Here is a 19,348-nt window from a genome sequence, read left to right on the forward strand (position 1 = left end):
GAGACATTTCGCCATACCTGGCCCAGCATGTCCGTGAGTCAGGGTCCCTTTTAACTGTTGGTTGGTAATCCACAGGGGGACCTCCCCCGCCTGTTTCTGCTCCAGGTTTTCTCGGGTTTGTTCCACTCTCCAATTCCCATATGTGCTGCAAGCATCGTTTGCTGCTGCCTGCTGTGAGGCATTGTATTCCTCTTTAATTATCGTATTTATAGTCTGCGCGTGTGTTTCTAATACAGTAGCTATATCCTGGAGGTATACAGTTAATATCTGGTCCTCCTTTAACTCTTGGCCCTCATTCTTATTCTGCCCTTGCAAGATGGCTTTAATGCAGGAACCCAGATCCCAGACCTTCTGATCTATGGTAGACAGATCAGTGGTGTTAACAACCGATGTGCCGGTATTAAAGACCGTCGCTGCATCGTTAACTAAAGAACTCTTATGTCACCATACCCGCTGGCTTTTCTGTCTGTGTCTGCCTCTGCTACGATCTGCGCCTTGTTTCAATACCTGTGTTAGAAGTCGCTGGTGTAACTGTTGAGTTTTTGGTGAACACTAAACAGGCGGGGCAGTGTTGGTCAGGTTCAGCATCACTGACACTAATTCATGACGCACGTTATCATACAATATATCCCCAGTCCGGGTGAACACCAGCCCACTAGCAGGTCCCTCCGTCATGGGGGGAGGGGCAGGTCAGTGGTTCTCACTCCGGGGAGGATGGTGTCTTGGAAAACACTGGGGGCGTGGGTGTGGTGGGGGCACCACAGTAGCAGCCAATCATAGGTGGCAGCCCGGGCCCCTCGTATTGTTCTGTAATCCGTAAGTTTGACATCTCTCTAGGGTAGGCGTACATAAGGGGTCCCAATGCACTGCATTATTCTGCCAGCATATCCTCTCCTTCCTTCCTGGGATTTTACTGGTACAGACGCCCTTGTGTGTTTTGTGTGGACCAGTGGTCATCTCACAAAGAAAGGGGGTTCCTGGCTGGTCAACACAGAACCTCAGCGCCATGGTAGGTGTTTTCGTTCGCCAAACAGTAACCCTACCTTTCCCAAGAAAAGCCTCCCCATCGTTATCCTACACCACCGCCAGGCAAAAGGAGTCCAGTTCCCTTACCAGTCTCGGCACTAGTTTGTGGTAACTAACAGGCTCTCTCTCTCTCTCCCACTGACCCTCTGTCTGTCTCCGACCCCCTTTCAGTCTGGCCTGCTATTAGCAGTGTGTGCAAGGCTTGCAGCGGGGTAAAGGCTACTTCATACATGGCGTTGAGCTGGAGGCGGTGGCCTTGTGACAGTGGCTCAATGTGACTTACCTGACTTAACTTAATCCGGTGAGGGTTATCGGCCGTCGGATGGGAATGTGTGAAGACAGGTGGCACTGTCCTCCTTCAGAGGTAGGAGGGCCTATAAAAGGGGGTGGATATTCCCTCGGGAAGGTCCTCCAGTCCCGACACCAGTGGTTCCCAAAGAGCAGCTGTGTCTCGGAACCGGTCTATCTCCTCTGCACAGAGTGGGGTAAACAAAAGATTCTGTGTTCTGTTGGGATGTAGAACGAGGTGTCCGGTAGTCCTACCGCAAAAGGGAGATAATCAGAACTCTACAGTCAAGGGGTGAGTTCCCAAGAAGGTTAGGGTCGTATAGTAGTGAGAGTTCACAGGATCTCTGGTTAAGTCGAGCAACCGGACCATCGAAAGGTCGACATCCCCGGAAGTGGTGGCAGTACTGAGGTCGGGCCCACACATCTGTAAGAAAGAGACAGTTAAAATAGCGACCCGAATAATTGAATTAGTTCTTCGAAATCCGGTCATGATCAAATATAGGAGAGAAAATAGAGTCATAGAGTCATAGAGTCATTGAGTTATACAGCACAGCAATAGGCCTTTCGGCCCATTGCGTTCGTGCCGGCCATCAAGCCCTATCTAATCTAATCCCATTTTCCAGCATTTGGTCCGTAGCCTTGTATGCTATGGCATTTCAAGTGCTCATCCAAATGCTTCTTGAATGTTGTGAGGATTCCTGCCTCCACCACCCTTTCTGGCAGTGAGTTCCAGATTCCAACCACCTTCAGGGTGAAAAAGTTCTTCCTCAAATCCCCGCTAAACCTCCTGCCCCGTACCTTGAATCTATGCTCCCTTGTTATTGACCCCACTACTAAGGGGAAAAGTTCTTCTCTATCCATCCTATCTATGCCCCTCATAATTTTGTATTCCTCAATCAGGTCCCGCCTCAGCCTTCTCTGCTCCAAGGAAAACAACCCCAGCCTGTCCAGTCTTTCTTCATAGCTGAAGCGCTGCAGCCCAGGTAACATCCTGGTTAATCTCCTCTGCACCGTCTCCAAAGCAATCACATCCTTCCGATAGTGTGGCGACCAGAACTGCACACAGTACTCCAGCTGTGGCCTAACCAGCGTTTTGTGCAGCTCCATCATAACCTCCCTGCTCTTATATTCTAAGCCTCGGCTGATGAATGCAGGTATCCCATATGCCTTTTTAACCACCTTATCTACCTGTTCTGCTGCCTTTAGGGAGCTATGTATATGCACACCAAGATCCCTCTGATCCTCTGTCTTTCCTAGGGTCTTACCTTTCATTGTGTATTCCCTTGCCTTGTTAGTCCGTCCAAAATGCATCACCTCACACTTTTCAGGGTTAAATTCCATTTGCCACTGCTCTGCCCATCTGACCATCCCATAATTATCGTCCTGTAGCCTGAGGCTTCCTGCCTCGCTATTTACCACCCCACCAATTTTCGAGTCATCTGCGAACTAACTGATTATTCCTTTTACATTCGCATCCAAATCATTAAAAGACAGGGTATTATTTCGTTATTATTTCATTTTAATCATAGGGTCCCCAAGAGATGGGGAAATCTCTTCCCCGGGCTCCATCACAGTCTTAGTCTGGCTTCAGTGTCTCCATCTTACATCTAATTTTTCCTGTAGGAAAACGGCGGTTCCTGTATTTAGGAGGATCTGGAACGGCCCATCCCACCGGGGCTCATAGGTACCTCGAACTGGTCGCTGAATCATCACCCACTGTCCTACCGGAGGGGGCGCTTCCCAAACTCCCCTTTGTCTTTTGGCATCATGTGCCTCCTGTAAATGTCGAACCCGAAAGTGTTTGGCCTGATAGGCCTCACTGATCAGGCGTAGATATGTCAGGAGAGTTGTCTGGAATTTGGAAGTGTCCCCCTTACCCTTGGGGTAACATCATAGCTCGTCCAGGCATTAGTTCAAGTGGGGTTACGCCAGTGCCTTTGGCCGGCGTGGCTCGTATGCCCCAAAGAATGGCTGGGAGGACTGTGTGCCACCCTTTTCCTGTCTGTACAATGGCCTTGGTCACAGACTCTTTTAAAGTACGGCTCATCCATTGCACCATTCCTGAGGATTGTGGATGGTAAGGGATTTGGAACCGTTGTCGAACCCCCAGGAGGACTAAAGCCTGTTTCATGGCCTTGCCGGTGAAGTGGATTCCCTGGTCAGAATCTATCTGGTAAGGCAACCCCCCCCCCATTGAGTAATGATTTCCATCGCTAGGATTTTTGCAGCTGCTTCGGCTGTGCTCCTCCTAGTGGGGAAGGCCTCGACCCAACGTGTAAAAAGTTCGATGACTACAAAGACATGGTTCTACCCGCCTGCGGGGTAGGGGTCCTGTGAAATCCACTTGTAATTGCGTCCAGGTGCACCTGGGCCACCGGGGGTGCCCTATACGTACTCATATGTGACCCCCAATTCCCGTTTGGAGGCAAGGTAGACATAGTCGCCCATACTCGTGGATCTCTCTGGCCATTCTGGGCCAGCACCAGGTGTCAGCTAGAATGTAATATAATTATAACCTCCCAAATGCGCGGGCTCGTGGTAAGATTGTATCAGGGCACGTCGAACGGACGTAGGAACCACGGACTGGGTCTCATGATGAAAAACACACTTGGGTCTTTGTTCACTCCCTCACGCACCCAAACTGTATATTCTCAGGGACTCGGAAAGGTACACGGTTAGGAGCGTATCGTTCGGTAAATCATCGGCCAGGGAAGCCTCTTCAGTTCGTACTACTGCATTAGGAATAAGGGCCATCACAGGGCGAGCCAATGCGGCCAGTCGGGCGTCCAATTCGGCGACTGGGTTAACCTGGATTTCTGGGGTCTCCCCTGCCTGGTGGGAGCGAACATTGACTACCGCCCCCAGCGTAGGCCCGTCCGCTGCCCGAAGGCATTCAGCGATCGCGAAAGCATATTTAATAGTGTTGCCTAAAGAAGTCAAATATCCTCACCGCTTCCACAGGCCGCAGCAATCGTGGATGACGGAATAGGCATATTGGCTGTCTGTATAGATATTTGCGGTTGTTCCTTCTGCCAACTGAAGGGCTGCAGTGAGGGTGAAGATTTCCACCAGCTGGGCCCCAAGGGTGAGGGTCTGTCCTGCCGGACCTACTACTGCCGATCCGGCGACACATCGGCCCTCATGTTAATAACTGGACCCATCCACGTACATCTCGAGGCAGGCCACGGCAATGGGTTCGGTTACGTTGGGTCCCTGACTATCGAGATGTATGACAGTGGTGCAAACATGGGGGGTCCTTTCGTCGATTAGGAAGGATGCAGGGTTCATTCGAGGGTCTGTTAACACCTCGATCCGAAACACCCTACCCAATAAACAAGCCTCCCATTTCGCACGTCTCTGTTCGGAAATAGTATCCAGGCTGCCTGCAAGAACTTTCACGAGGCTGTGGCGGGTATGAAAGATTGCCTTCACGGGACCTACCATAGACTCTATTGAATCTACCACCCAGGCTGCACAATCAGTGGGCGCCAGGCACGGGGCCTGTCCCATCATGGAGGATGGTACCGGGCACGAGTAATATCCTGCTGGTCGTATTTGATCATTCCGTGATTGTCCCACTACCGCACTATACGCCCGATTGCCCACCCAATTCCACAGGTGGAATGATTTAGCTGGGGCTGGGAGTCCTAGGGCAGGTGCGTTGGCCAAAGTGATTTTGACCATCTCAAATGCTTCGATTGCCTCTGGTGTCCAAGTCAGCCTTGCCTCTCCCGGGACCCTCCCTTTAGGAGGTTGTTTACTGGGCTTGCCAATTAGGTGAAGTCGGTTACGTAGGTGCAGCAACAGTGAAACAATCCCATCATGCTTCGCAGGCCAGAGACAGTGACGGGTCACGGCATCTGCAAGAGTGCTTGAACCCTCTCGGGGTCAGGTCCTACCCTCTGGGGAGATGATCTGACCCAGGAAGGTAACCCGGGGAAGCCCAATTTGAGCTTTGATCGGATTCAGTTTTACCCCCCTTGAACTAAAGTCTCCAGGACACACGTCATGGCGGCCAGATGAGCTGAGGTCGAGGGACTGCCAATCAGAATGTCATCTACATATTGAAGGCAGGCTGAATCCTGCATTTGGCTATCTGCTAATGCTGGCTGCAGAGCCTTTTCCAGGTCTCATGAAAAATAGTAGGGGCTTTGTGAAATCGCTGAGGCAACCGGGTCCAAGTATACTGGGTGGATCGATCAGTGAAAGCGAAGTGCTGTTGGGATCCGGGATCCAAAGGACATGTCATAAGTCCGTTTTGGATGTCCAGTGCCTTGAATATGGACAGGGCTTTGTGGAGGCCGTTTAAAATAGTGGCAGGTTTCGCCACTAAGGCATGGAGCTTGGGAGTGACCCGATTCAGTGCTGTATAATCAATGGTCATTCTCCTGGATCCATCTGGTTTCTGCACTGGCCATACCGGGAAGTTGGTACGGGAGCATGTCTTTGTCACTGTACCAGTTTCTAATAAGTCTACTACTATGTGCTTCTGATTGGAGGGGGTATTGTCGGTGGGTCTCGGGGTAGGGTCCGTGGACCCGCACTGGGTCCATCTCCGCTCTACCACAGTCTAATTTGTGGCTGGCCCATGCAAGAGGGTAAACCTCACAAACTCTCCCCCATGGTCCTTCCTCTATCCATGCGCGCTTTACCGGCCAGAGGGTTTGTACTCTGCATTGTCGGGATTTATATTCCTGGAAGGGAAATCTCCCCACTCGGGGCCCCCCTAATCTATGGATGATCCCTTAGGAGCATATCTGCCTCTATCTAATGGAGAATATCCATACCTAAGAGCAGGCCCTCACCGTTAGGACCTACCCACAGGGTGATCCACCAGGTATGACTTCCTGGTGACAGCTGCAGGGGAAGTGGAACACTTCGATGGAAGATCACCCTTTCTCCACTAACGCCAGTTATCGGAATGCTTTGATCTAAGGTGGGAAATTCTGTGTCAGTTATCGACACCGAGGCCCCCGTGCCTAAAATGGCACAGTATTGTCGGCCTCCTAACTGTACATTTAGAGACGGGCGTGTGGACCCCTGCTCCCTGACCATGGAGACTGGCTAATCCTAGTAGCTGGCGAGGAAATCTCGGAGCGCCTCCATCTGTTGGTTTGACAAGCCTCTCTTCGTTTGTCGCTGAGGGCCTGAAGCGGGTCGGGTCGGTCCCTGCCCCTGTTTACCTCCACCCTGTTCATAACAGTTGGCATTTTGATGCCCTGTCCGCCCGCAATTGTTACACTTAACTCTCGGCTGGGTGCAATGTGTAGCCACGTGGCCCGGTGTGTTACAATTGTAACAGAGTCGAGCCTCTTGAATGACTGCTACAGGCTCGGTTTTAATGCCCGGGGCCGCTATGGTGGACCATGGCAGATAATTGTGTGTGGGAGCTTGACTGGTGGCATCATTTCCGCCTCGTGGAGCCCAAAAAGTCGACCAGCCCACTTCCAGAGTGCAGCTTCCGTGGCCTGGGGGCTGGCCCCCATTCGGAGGGCAGTTTGGTAGGGCTTTTCCAATCCCTGGAGTAGACTATCTACAAACCGTGGGTAGTCGTGATTAGTGGGAATGTCATTTGTCTGGCCCCAGTGTTCATACTACTCGATTACTCGATCAATGTACACATTGAGGTTTTCCCCGGGACTCTTTTGCAGGGCGGTGAGCCCCATCCAGATAGCGGTGCATTTGCCCAGTCTGAACTGAAGCCAACTTTTCAAACCATCGAATTGGATCTCATACTCCGCCGCTGTGGCTGGGGCATTTAGGGCATGGTGTCCCAACGCCCCATAAACCATAGAGGGGCATTTCACGTCGATAATAGCTTTGATGTCTTGTTTCGACAAATTAAAGTGCCGAGCAGCACTTTGCATTTTTGCCCATACTTCTACATTAGGATTGTGTCGTTTGAGGTCGGGAATGAGAAAGGTGACGCTGGGCCTCTCCTGGGGCATAAAAGACTGTGCCTCGTCCATCGTACCTCATCCACCGATCTCTGGGTTTTGGGCTCCTACCGTCTGATTAACTCAGACGGGGGCCATGGAATTTGATTTTTCAGCCCCAGACTGAAGAAGTAACGGCGGGTAGATATGACTGTATTCGGCAGTGCACGTGGGTTGGGTGGCCTCGACTCGTTGAAACTCTATGGTCCCCGATGGGGGCCTGGGATGTAAGGACGACATGTCTCGAGTCTCCTTTTGTAGAGCCTCGACAATTTCACCTCAGCTTTTTATGGCGTCCAAATTCTCAGTCCCTGGTGGCTTGAGGTGCAGGAGACTACTGAATTGGAATTTAGCCTCCCGCACGGGTCTCAAGAATTATTGTAACGGGGCCAGTCTCCCCCCCTTGTCCATGATTATGGGTCCCATTTGATCCATCCAACTAGCACAAAAAACCGCCCCATAATTAGCTTGTTTGGCGTCCATTGTTCCTCCCACCACTTTATTTGGTCAACTAATGGGCTTGTTTCTTTCCACCCATTTTTAATCATCCCACTTTGAAATTTCAAATTAGCCTCTCGGACCCGCTGTACGACAGTGACATTGGTGGCCATAGCTGGAACGTCCGGTGAAAGAAGTCTCCCCTCATCACCCATGTGACCCGTATTAACTGTTACGTATATTGTTATAATCTATCTTATACTTTATCAGCACAAACGTATCACCTTATACTCTAAATCAGAAATACACACTTATGTCTAATCGATTCTGTCAGTCCGCGGTCTCCATGAGGAATAATTTACTATGTGGGTAATTTAATACTGACTGGCCCATACACGATTTTAGCCACACTGGGGAACGAGCGAGCCCTTGTTCCTCCTAAAATACTTAATGTGGCTTCTTCCCTTAGGACACGACACGGTTCTCGCTTCAGCCGTCAATTCCAGTGTTGTTTAACTCCCATGGTCCTTACATGCAGTATCCCACTTCCGACACCAACTAAAAGATTCGAATTTGGAGAAACTCCAGACCGAGACGGAATTGAGGACATTTACAGAATTTATTAAAACAACCAAAAGACTTGCGCACAACGGAGAGCCACTCAACTTCCTCAAGCTAGGGGTGCACGCTCGGCGGACAAGGAGTTGTTCATTCAAGTTGTACAATTATTTAAGCAATGACCACCTACTACATAATGGGGCGTACACGTACAAACAGTGTCACAACAGCTATTCTTTATTGGTTTATGTGGTTAGTCACTCAACTGTCGGGCCCACCCCTTGAACTCAGGTACCCTCTGACCATGCCAGTCACAGATGTTAGTCGTTTCATCCTACTCCCCACATGCCTGCTGTTATCTCATCCCCATTGTCGGCATAGATTATAGTTTGAGAAAATATGTTTATCCTTAACTGTCGACCAAGCAGGATGGCTACAAGGCCTCAGTGATTCATGTACCCTGTAACTGGAAAAATGTTGGTGGTTAATTGTACCCTCATCTCCTGGGAGGGCAGGCCGTGCGTAGAAAATGGTTCTACTAAGGCTGCGAAAAAAAGCATTCCAAATTTGTTCAGTAAAGTGGCAGTCTGCAAATGAGCTTCAGTCAGCTAAACCTACACTATGGGTAAAGAGGTGTGACCACAGTCAAGTATCCCAGAATTCATTGCGAACAAGCTGGATCTTTCAACACCATCAGTTCCACTTAATATCGTGAATACTTCAATCAAATCACCACTTAAACTTTTAAATTCCAGGGAATATAACACTAGTTTGTGCCATCTCCCAATCTAATTTGTCCCTTGGACTCTATGTATCCTTCTGGTAAATCTATGCTTCACTTTTTATACCTAATACTACCATTTCTAAGGTGTGATGCCCAGAGCTGAACACACTACTGCAGGTGTGGTCTAACCAGTGCTTTGTATAGCTGTGGCATGATTTATCCCTCTTATATTGTAATCCTACAGATATGAATGTCACCATTCAATTAGTTTTTTGAATCTTTTCTGTAGCTGCCCATAACCATTTAATGATATATGTACAGGGAACCTTAAGTCTATGTGGATCTCAACTGTTTCCAGCTTATCATTATATAGAGTGTATTCTAAACGCCCCTATTTGATCCGTAGTTGGTGACGTCATACTTCCTAATACTTCATTCAATTTGCCAAAGATTTGCCCATTCACTTAATCTATGAATATCTGGTCAAATTTCTTGCTTCCATCTAAACTGCTTATTCAGCAGCCTATCTTTTTTGTCATTGTCAAACTTGGATGTGTGTCTCCCAATCAAATCAAATAAGTCGTTAATAAAATCAGTGCAGAGTTGAGGCCCCAAAGGTGATCCCTCAGAGACACCATTCGTCATATGCTGCCAATTAATGTACTTGACCATTATCTGTAAACGGTCTCTCCTGTCGAGCAATCAATTTCCTAACCAAGTCAATAACTTGCGTTCACTTACATGAGCGTCACATTTAGCTAAATGTTCTTTATGCGGTACTTTATCAATTGTCTTTTACTCCATGTCTACTAGCTAATAATGATTTTTGAACTGGGACTCATAAACCTCTTTGCTCCTCAACAGTTAATAGCTTCGCATTATTTAGAAAATACTCCGCACTCTCTTACTGTGTTCCACAGTGGATGGTTTCACACTTGTGCACAGTTAACTCGATTTGCCTTTGTTTTGCAGGCTTACTTCGTCTGTCTCTGCCCCATTGGTTACCTCCATTTCCCAGTTGCACTATGAATGGACCGCCTAACTTAGTGCGATCTTGATAATTTGATCTACAGCGCTCTATTTCTCCATCCAAGTCAATCATAAATCCGGTGAAAAGTTGAAGATCCAATACAGATATCTGGGGGACGGCTCTTGTCATATCTGACTCCGCTGCTAAAGAGCATGACGTTTGTGGGAGGGTTAACCTTTCTGACGTGATGGCGGATTGAGGCAGTCAGTCTGGATTTGTGGGAGAAATGCGCTGTACAAGCTGGATTAAGGACAAGAAAATTGACTTCGTTGGAGGTGCAATGATGCACTGCAGCCAATGAAAGTACTTTTGTGAAATTGAGCTCGCAAACGCCTGGATAACTCAGTCGGTAGAGTATCGGACTTTTAACCTAGAGAGTCTGGTGTTCAAGTCCATGTTCGAGCATTGCTTTTAAATCGCGATACTCATCTATACATTCGTGCTATGGTCCTTTAACAATGAGAATAACAAGAGGAGTAGGCCTTTTAAACCCTCGAGCCTTTTCGCCATTCCATTTAATCTGTGATCGAACTCCATTTGCATCCCTTTGCTCCAGATCCCTTAAAACCTTCGGATAAAAAACATCTATCAATCTTCAGTTTAAAATTGAGAATTGATCCAGATTTAACTGCTGGTTGCGGAAGTGTGTTACACATTTCTGCCACACTAACTTCTCTCCTGAAAAGCTTGAATCTTAAACTTCTAAATTCCAGGGAAAATAACCATAGTTTGTGCAATCTCCCATTGTAATTTGTCTCTTGGTCTCTATGTGTCCTTCTGGTAAATCTACGCTTCACTTTTTATACCTAATACTACCTTCCTAAGGTGTGATGCCAAGAACTGAGCACAGTACCGCAGGTGTGGTCCAACCAGTGATTTGTATAGCTGTGGCATAATGTCTCCCTCTTATATTGTAATCCTACAGATAAATGTATCACTTTTCAATTAGCTTTTTGAATCTTTGCTGTACCAATCCATGACCATTTCATGATATATGTACAGGGACCCTTAAGTCTATTTGGATCTCAACTGTTTCCGGCTTAACATTATATGGAGTGTATTCTTAATGCCCCTATTTAGATCCGTAGTGGATGAAGTCACACATGCTAATATTTAAATCAATTTGCCAAAGATTTGCACATTCAATTAATCTTTGAATATCTGGTCAAATTTCTTGCTTCCATCTAAACTGCTTATAATGCCGCCTATCTTTTTTGTCATCGTCAAACTTGGATGTGTGTGTCTCTCAATCCCATCAAGCAAGTCGTTAATGAAATAGGTGAATAGTTGAGGCCCCAAAAGTGATCTCTCAGAGACACCACTCGTCATATGCTGCCAATTAATGTACCTGATCATTATCCATAAACCTTGTCTCCTGTTGTGCAGCCAATTTCCTAACCAGGTCAATAATTTGCCTTAACTTAAATGCGTTTCAAATTTAGCTAAAAGTCCCTTATACGGGACTTCATCAAATGTATTTTGCTCCATGTCTACCAGCTAATAAAAATTTGTGAACTGGGTCTCATGAACCTCTTTGCTCCTCAACAGTTAATAGATTCCCATTATTTAAAAAATACTCAGAGCTGTCTTACTTTGTTCCAAAGTGGATGGTGTCACACTCTCGAGGAATTATTTGAATAAGTGTTTAGCTGGCTGCAGAACGAGATAGGAGCATGTCTCGCGAGACCAGTACATAAAAAGACAGCAATACGGCTAGCTGTGAAGAGTGGAGCTGCAGGAAATCAGAGTAGGCCTTCACGACAGAGCCAGATAAGTCTTCACCTTGTACACCACACTTACCTCACATTAACATATCAGAAGATAATACCGAAAATGATACTCAGCGAGTAGAAGACCTTAAACAGTTAGATGAAACTGTAGAATGTGACAATCGGTCTAAAAGCTCCAGTTACTAAATATCACAAGCTGGTTCACGGTCATCAGTTGGTTCACAGTCATCAGCTGGTTCTAGATTGCAAGCTGGTTCACAGTCATCAGGTGGTTCTAGGGTAAGCATGGCCATTGTCAAAGCACGGGCTAAGCTAGAAGCAGCGCAAGCCAGAGCGGCGCATGTTGACAGAGAAATAGAAATAAAAGTAGAAGAGGCCCGTCTCAAAGTTGAACTCCAAGCTGACCAGGCCCGTCTCCAAGCTGAACAGGCCCGTTGCCAAGCTGAACAGGCCTGTTTCCAAGCTGAAATCCTAGCTGACCAGGCCCGTCACCAGGTTGGACGCCAGGCTGAACAGGCCCGTCTCCAAGACCCATTAGATGCTCTGCAGCAAGAAAAAGAGATAGATGCTGCATTAGCTGAGGCACAAGTATTCGAGGCAATTTTAGAGGAAGCTGATCCCGAGACAGCTAACCAACCTTTAAATCCTGTTCCGTGGCAGAGTCAATGACAGTGCACCAGAGATTACGTGAGTGACCAAGCCGACAAACAGTTTACGAGAGAGAGGGATGAAGACCCGCACATCTCTACAGACGCAATCACTTCATATAACATGCCCCAAGTCACCAACCAAGGTCAAAATAGACAGTGTGCCTCAAGTTGCAGGATCATCTGCTGCGAAACAGAAGACGCGGTGCAGAGGAATAGAACGCTGAAGAGAGAAAGTCAGCAGCAAACCCCCTTTCATTTCCTTGAGACCCCCATCAGAGCCCCTATTCAAGGCAACCCTGGCACAGGCCCCACCACCTAAGACCTTGCCAAATATCTTGCACGCAGCCAGCTGGTGACTACAGGGTAAACCACGTTTGATGACAGGCCAGATAATTATCGGGCATGGATGTCCTCCTTCCACGGTGCCATATCGGGCTTAGACCTGTCGGCAGGAGAAAAGCTCGACCTCCTTATCAAATGGCTCAGCCCAGAGTCCACCGGACAGGCAAGCAGGATAAAAGCAGCCAAAGTGGGACAGCTGCCAGAGGGGTTGAAGAAGGCTTGGGCGAGGCTGGAAGAAAGCTACGGCTCGCCCGAAGCCATTGAAAGGGCTCTCTATGACGGGTTAGAGAACTTTCCGAAGTTGACAAATAAGGAACCCCAGAAGCTCCGCAACCTTGGAGATCTGCTGCCGGAACTCGAAGCAGCAATGCAGGGCGGCTACCTACCCGGTGTATCGTACTTAGACACTTCCAGAGGGGTAAGTCCCATCGTTCAGAAGCTTCCATTCAATCTGCAGGAGAAGTGGATATCGTTCGGGTCAGCGTTCAAGCTAAAGCATGACGTTACGTTCCCTCCATTCTCCGTGTTTGCCAACTTCATCCATAAAGATGCCAAAGCCAGGAACGACCCCAGCTTCAACCTTTTCTCCACCCACACGGCACTTGCCAGAAGAGATAAGTTTGACAGACATGGAAAGACACCAATATCTGTCCACAAAATGCAAGTGTCTTCAACTGAGAACACAAGGGATCAGAAGATATCTGAGGATATGAGCAAACAATTCCCCATCCACAACAAGCCCCATCCATTAAAGACGTGCAGAGGGTTCAGGGAGATGTCCCTGGAAGATCGCAAACTGTATCTCAAAGAGAACTCTATATGTTTCAAGTGCTGCTCTTCCACGAACCATCTCGCCAAAAACTGCAAGGTAGATGTAATATGCATAGAATGTGAAAGTGATCGGCACATTTCAGCACTCCACCCAGGCCCAGCTCCTTGGAAGCCAGGGTCGCCTCCTCCCGCCTCAAAGCACGCCGGTGAGAGAGAGGGAGCTGCCGGTCCGGAGATTACATCCAAGTGCACCCAGGTGTGTGGAGAAGGACTGAGCGCAAGTGCATGCTCCAAGATATGGCTCGTTAAAGTGTACCCTGTAGGACGTCGCCAGGAATCTGAAAAGATGTATGCCATACTAGAAGAACAAAGCAGCCATTCTCTAGCAAGATCCGAGTTCTTCGACATCTTCAAGGTCAAATGAAGTCTGTCACCTTACACGTTGAAGACGTGTGCTGGTCTTTTAGAGACAGCCGGCAGGAGAGCCTATGGTTACGTTGTTGAGTCAGCCCACGGGAAAATTAGTTTCCCCCTTCCTACACACATCAAATGTATCGAGTCCCAGACAACCGTTCTGAGATTCACAATCTGAATGCAGCTCATCACCACCGTCATCGGAGACGCATTGCAGAGGAGATCCCACCTCTTGATGCAGACGCAGACATACTTCTGTTGTTGGGAAGGAACATCCTGAGGGCACATAGATAAGGAAAAAGATAAACGGTCCACAAGATGCCCCTTTCGCCCAAAGGCAAGACCTCGGCTGGGTCGTTGTTGGAGATGTGTGCCTCATGTGTGCTCACAAGCCATCTCAGGTGAACACACTCAAGACTTCCATGTTGGAGAATGGTCGTCCAAGCTACCTTACCCCATGCAGTAGTCAGATCCGAGTGACAGAGAAGTTCAGTCATACGGCCCAGCCTCTGAAGCCCCAGCGCTGATCTCCACAAACAGCACACAGATGATGCTCACTGGAGAGAACCCGGGTCAGTCAGTCCTCTGTCGCACCGCCAATGACCACAAACTTCCTCCATTGATCGACGACATGAGATTCCTCCAGATTATGGATAATGAGGTCTCTCGTGACAGCTCTAAGGGATTGGTTACACCCTTACCCTTATAGAAACCCAGACGATGACTGCCGAACAACAGGGAGTATGCCTATAATCGTCTTAACTCACTTCGTCACACACTAGGGAAGAAGCCGAAGATTAAAGCACACTTCCTAGAGTTTGTCAAGTACATGCTTGTCAACGATCATGCAGAGATAGCTCCTCCACTCCAGGAAGGCCAAGAGTGTTGGTACCTCCCTTCCTTCGGAGTCTATCACCCCAAAACGGGAACAGATCCGCGTGGTGTTTGACTCCAGTGCACCATATCAGGCAGTTTCTCTCAATGACCTACTCCTCACAGGGCCCGATCTCAACAACAGCCACTTGGGGGTACTCATGAGATTCAGGAAAGAGCCCGTCGCCATCACTGCCGATATCCAGCACATGTTTCACTGCTTTGTGGTGAGAGAACACCACAGAGACTTCCTCCGCCTCCTGTGGTATCGCAACAACGACCACAACAGAGACATTGTGGACTGCAGAATGCGTGTCCATGTCTTCGGGAATAGCCCGGCCCCTGCTGTCGCCATATACGGACTAAGGAGGGCTGCCAAGGAAGAAGAAGACGACTTTGGCAGTGATGTGAGAGTGTTCAGCGAACGAGAGTTCTATGTCGACGATGCACTGAAGTCATTCCTGACGGAAGCAGAGGCCATCAGTACCCTCGGACGAGCTCAGGAACGAATTGCACTATCCAACCTCAGGCTGCACAAGGCAGCCTCTAACAGACCAGCAGTGATGGAGACATTCCCCCCTGAAGATCGTGCTGAGGACCTCAAGTATCTAGACCTCTTCACTGATGACCACCCCCTACAGCGTAGCCTAGAAGTGTCTTGGAACATAGCAACAGATACGTTCACGTTCCAAACATTGGATGTGAAGAAACCCTTCACACGTAGAGGAGTGCTCTATACATTCAACAGCCTATATGACCCTCTCGGCTTCTTAGCCCCTGTCAGCATACAAGGCAGGCTGCTCCTCAGGGAACTCTCTGCACACGCTGTAGATTGGGATTCACCCCTCCCTGAAAAGCTGGAAGCAGAGTGGGAAAGATGGAGAGACTCAATCCAAGACATACAGGAGATCCGAATACCTCGCTCCTATACGTTCTTCTCTCCCTCAAGTGTCCAATTCAAAGAGCTTTGTGACTTTGCAGACGCATCCGCTAAGGCCATTGCAGGTGTGGCTTACCTGAAGGTCACCACTCAAGATGGACAAAGCAAAGTCGGCTTCGTCTTTGGTAAGGCCAAGTTGGCACCCCAGCCAGACCTCACCATACCCAGATTGGAACTGTGTGCAGCAGTATTAGCAGTTGAGATTGCAGAGATCATAGTAGAGGAGATTGATCTGAAGTTCGACAGCATCACGTATTACAGCTGACCATGGGTCTAGATCTGTAACAGCGTCCCTTCTCAGCAGCATGAATTGGCTGTCAGGACCTGCTTGTCTTCAGAATCAGTCCCTGTACTCCTCCGAACTCAATGAGACATTCGACATCCTCCACCCTGTTTCTGACTCCGAGATACGCCCACAAGTCACAGCGAACGTTACTCAAATCTCTAAGGACCTGATGAGCACCAAACGCTTCGAGCGCTTCTCCAAATGGAACACTCTCATAAAGACAGTAGCACGCCGAACACACATCGCTCGTACCTTCTCCCAGTCTACACAAGAGAGGAGCTGCCATGGGTGGCACATCTTTCGTAAGAGTCCCTCTGAGGAGGAGATCAAGAGCGCCAAAATCCTTGTGATTAAGAGTGTCCAACACGAGTGTTACTCAGAAGGGTTGAAGTGCATAGCAGCAGAACGCAACCTGCCCCATCACAGAAGTCTACGGAAGCTGGGTCCTATCATCAACACTGGCGGACTTCTCAGAGGTGGTCCTTCTTTGTCGCCAGAGGACTCCAGTGAAATTAAAGTTAGGATTATGTGGAGTCGCTAACGATCCCAGACGGGGAGTGTTCTGGACTTTATACATGCAGATAGCAGCCTCTAGTGGTAGTTAGTGTATAGCAATGTTAGTATACTGCAATAGGTCATTTGACCTTTTTCCTGTTTTATTCCGGAAGTAGTATTCCAGGAAGAACCTGGCAGAGTCCTCACCAATCTACCTGTTGCAGATGCATCTGTCCATGACAGCATTGGTGGAAGTGACCACCGCACAGTCCTTGTGGAGACGAAGTCCCGTCTTCATTTTGAGGATACCCTCCACCGTGTTGTGTGGCACTATCTCCGAGCTAAATGGGACAGATTTAGAACAGAACTGGCAACTCAAAACTGGGCATCCATGAGGCGCTGTGGGCAATCAGCAGCAGCTGAATTGTATTCAACCACAATCTGTAACCTCATGGCCCGGCATATCCCTCACTCTGGTTTAACGAAGAGTGCAGGAGAGCTTGCCGGGAACAGCGCCAGGCACACTGAAAAATGAGGTGTCAACCTGGTGAGGCTACAACACAGGACTACTTGCATGCCAAACAACAGAAGCAACATGCGATAGACAGAGCTAAGCGATCTCGCAACCATCGGATCAAATCAAAGCTCTGCAGTCCTGGCACATCCAGTCGTAAGTGGTGGGAGACAATTAAACAGTTAACAGGAGGAGGAGGCTCCAAAAATAGGCCCATCCTCTATGATGGTGGAGACCAGCACGTGAGTGCAAAAGACAAGGCTGAAGCATTTGCAACTAGCTTCAGCCGGAAGTGCCGAGTGGATGATCCATCTCGGCCTCCTCCTAAGGTCCCCAGCATCACAGATGCCAGTCTACAGCCCATTCAATTCACTCCACGTGATGTCAAGAAACGGCTGAAGACACTGGATACTGCAAAGGCTATGGGCCCTGACAACATTCCGGAAATAGTACTGAAGACTTGTGCTCCAGAACTAGCTGCACCCCTAGCCAAGCTTTTCCAGTACAGCTACACCACTGGCATCTACCCGGCAATGTGGAAAATTGCCCAAGTATGTCCAGTCTACAAAAAGCAGGACACATCCGACCCGGCCAATTACCGTCCGATCAGTCATCAGCAAAGAGATGGAAGGTGTCGTCGACAGTGCTATCAAGCGGCACTTGCTCAGCAATAACCTGCTACTGACGCCCAGTTTGGGTTCCGCCAGGGCCACTCAGCTCCTGACCTCATTACAGCCTTGGTCCAAACATGGACAGAAGTTCTGAACTCAAGAGGTGAGGTGAGGGTGGCTGCCCTTGACATCAAGGCAGCATTTGATTGAGAGTGGCATCAAGGAGCCCTAGCAAAACTGAAGTCAATGGGAATCAAGGGGAAAACTCTCCATTGGTTGGAATCATACCTAGTACAAAGGAAGTTGGCTGTGATTGTTGGAGGTCATTCATCTCAATCACATGACATCACTGCAGGAGTTCCTCAGTGCAGTGTCCAGGCCCAACCATCTTCAGCTGTTTCATCAATGACCTTCCCTCCATCATAAGGTCAGAAGTGGGGATTTTCTCTGATGATTGCACACTGTTCAGCACCATCCGAGACACGTCAGATACTGACGCAGTCTGTGACCATATGCAGCAAGAACTGGACAACATTCAGACTTGGGCTGACAAGTGGCAAGTAACATTCGCACCACACAAGTGCCATGCAATGACCATCTCCAACATGCGAGACTCTAACCATCTCCCCTTGACATTCAATGGCAATACCATCGCTGAATCCCCCACTATCAACATCCTGGAGGTTATCATTGATCAGAAACTGAACTGGACCAGCCATATAAATACTGTGCCTAAAAGTGCACGCCAGAGGCTGGGAAATCTGCGGCGAGTGTCTCACCTCCTGACTCCCCAAAGCCTTTCCACCAAATACAAGGCACAAGTCAGGAGTGTGATGTAATACTCTCCAGTTGCCTGGATGAGTGCAGCTCCAACAACACTCAAGAAGCTCGACACCATTCAGGATAAAGCAGCCCACTTGATTGGCACTCCATCCACCACCTTCAACATTCACTCCCTCCACCACTTGCGCACTGAGGCTGCAGTGTATACCATCTAGAAGATGCACTGCAGCAACTCACCAAAACTCCTTCAACAGCACCTTCCAAGCACACGACCACTACCACTTAGAAGGACAAGGGCAGCAGACGCATGGGGACATCACCACCTGCAAGATCCCCTCCAAGCCACACACCATCCTGACTTGGACCTGTTTTGCCGTTCCTTCACTGTCGCTTTGCCAAATTCCTGGAACTGCCTTCCTAACAGCATTCTGGGCGTACCAACACCATATCGACTGCAGCAGATCAAGATGGTGGCTCACCACCATCTTCTCAAGGGCAGTTAGGGATGGGCACTAAATGCAGGCCTAGTCAGCCAGCGACCCCCACATCCCAACAATGAATTAAAAAAAAAACTAATGTGAGATTCTCAATCCGGTTCCATCTCTTCTCATACGTTAGGCAGGATGCAACGTCTGTGACTATTTCATTCACTTTGCCTCCAATTTCCACCCTTCCCTCACCTTCACATGGTCCATCTCTGACTCTTCCCTACCCTTGCTCGACTTCTCCGTCTCCATCTCTGGGGATAGGTTATCGACTAATATTCACTACAAGCCCACTGACTCCCACAGCTACTTGGACTACACTTCCTCACACCCTGCTTCCTGTAAGGACTCTATTCCATTCTCCCAGTTTCTCCATCTCCGCCGTATCTGCTCCGACGATGCCACCTTCCACACGAGTGCTTCAGATATGTCTTCCTTTTCCGCAACCGGGGAT

At 48.7% G+C, this 19,348-nt stretch overlaps 2 pseudogenes; one reads left to right on the forward strand and one right to left on the reverse strand.

The window, feature by feature from the left end:
• Nucleotides 1-6,668: 6,668 nt before the first annotated feature.
• LOC147087124 (uncharacterized) lies at nt 6,669-7,861 on the reverse strand (annotated as a pseudogene).
• A 9,171-nt stretch (nt 7,862-17,032) lies between these two features.
• LOC147087125 (uncharacterized) lies at nt 17,033-17,780 on the forward strand (annotated as a pseudogene).
• Nucleotides 17,781-19,348: the final 1,568 nt, after the last annotated feature.

This window comes from Somniosus microcephalus, unplaced genomic scaffold (assembly GCF_052327205.1).
Source record: "Somniosus microcephalus isolate GS21.2 unplaced genomic scaffold, FLI_Smic_1.0 unresolved_chr6, whole genome shotgun sequence".
Taxonomy (NCBI): domain Eukaryota; kingdom Metazoa; phylum Chordata; class Chondrichthyes; order Squaliformes; family Somniosidae; genus Somniosus; species Somniosus microcephalus.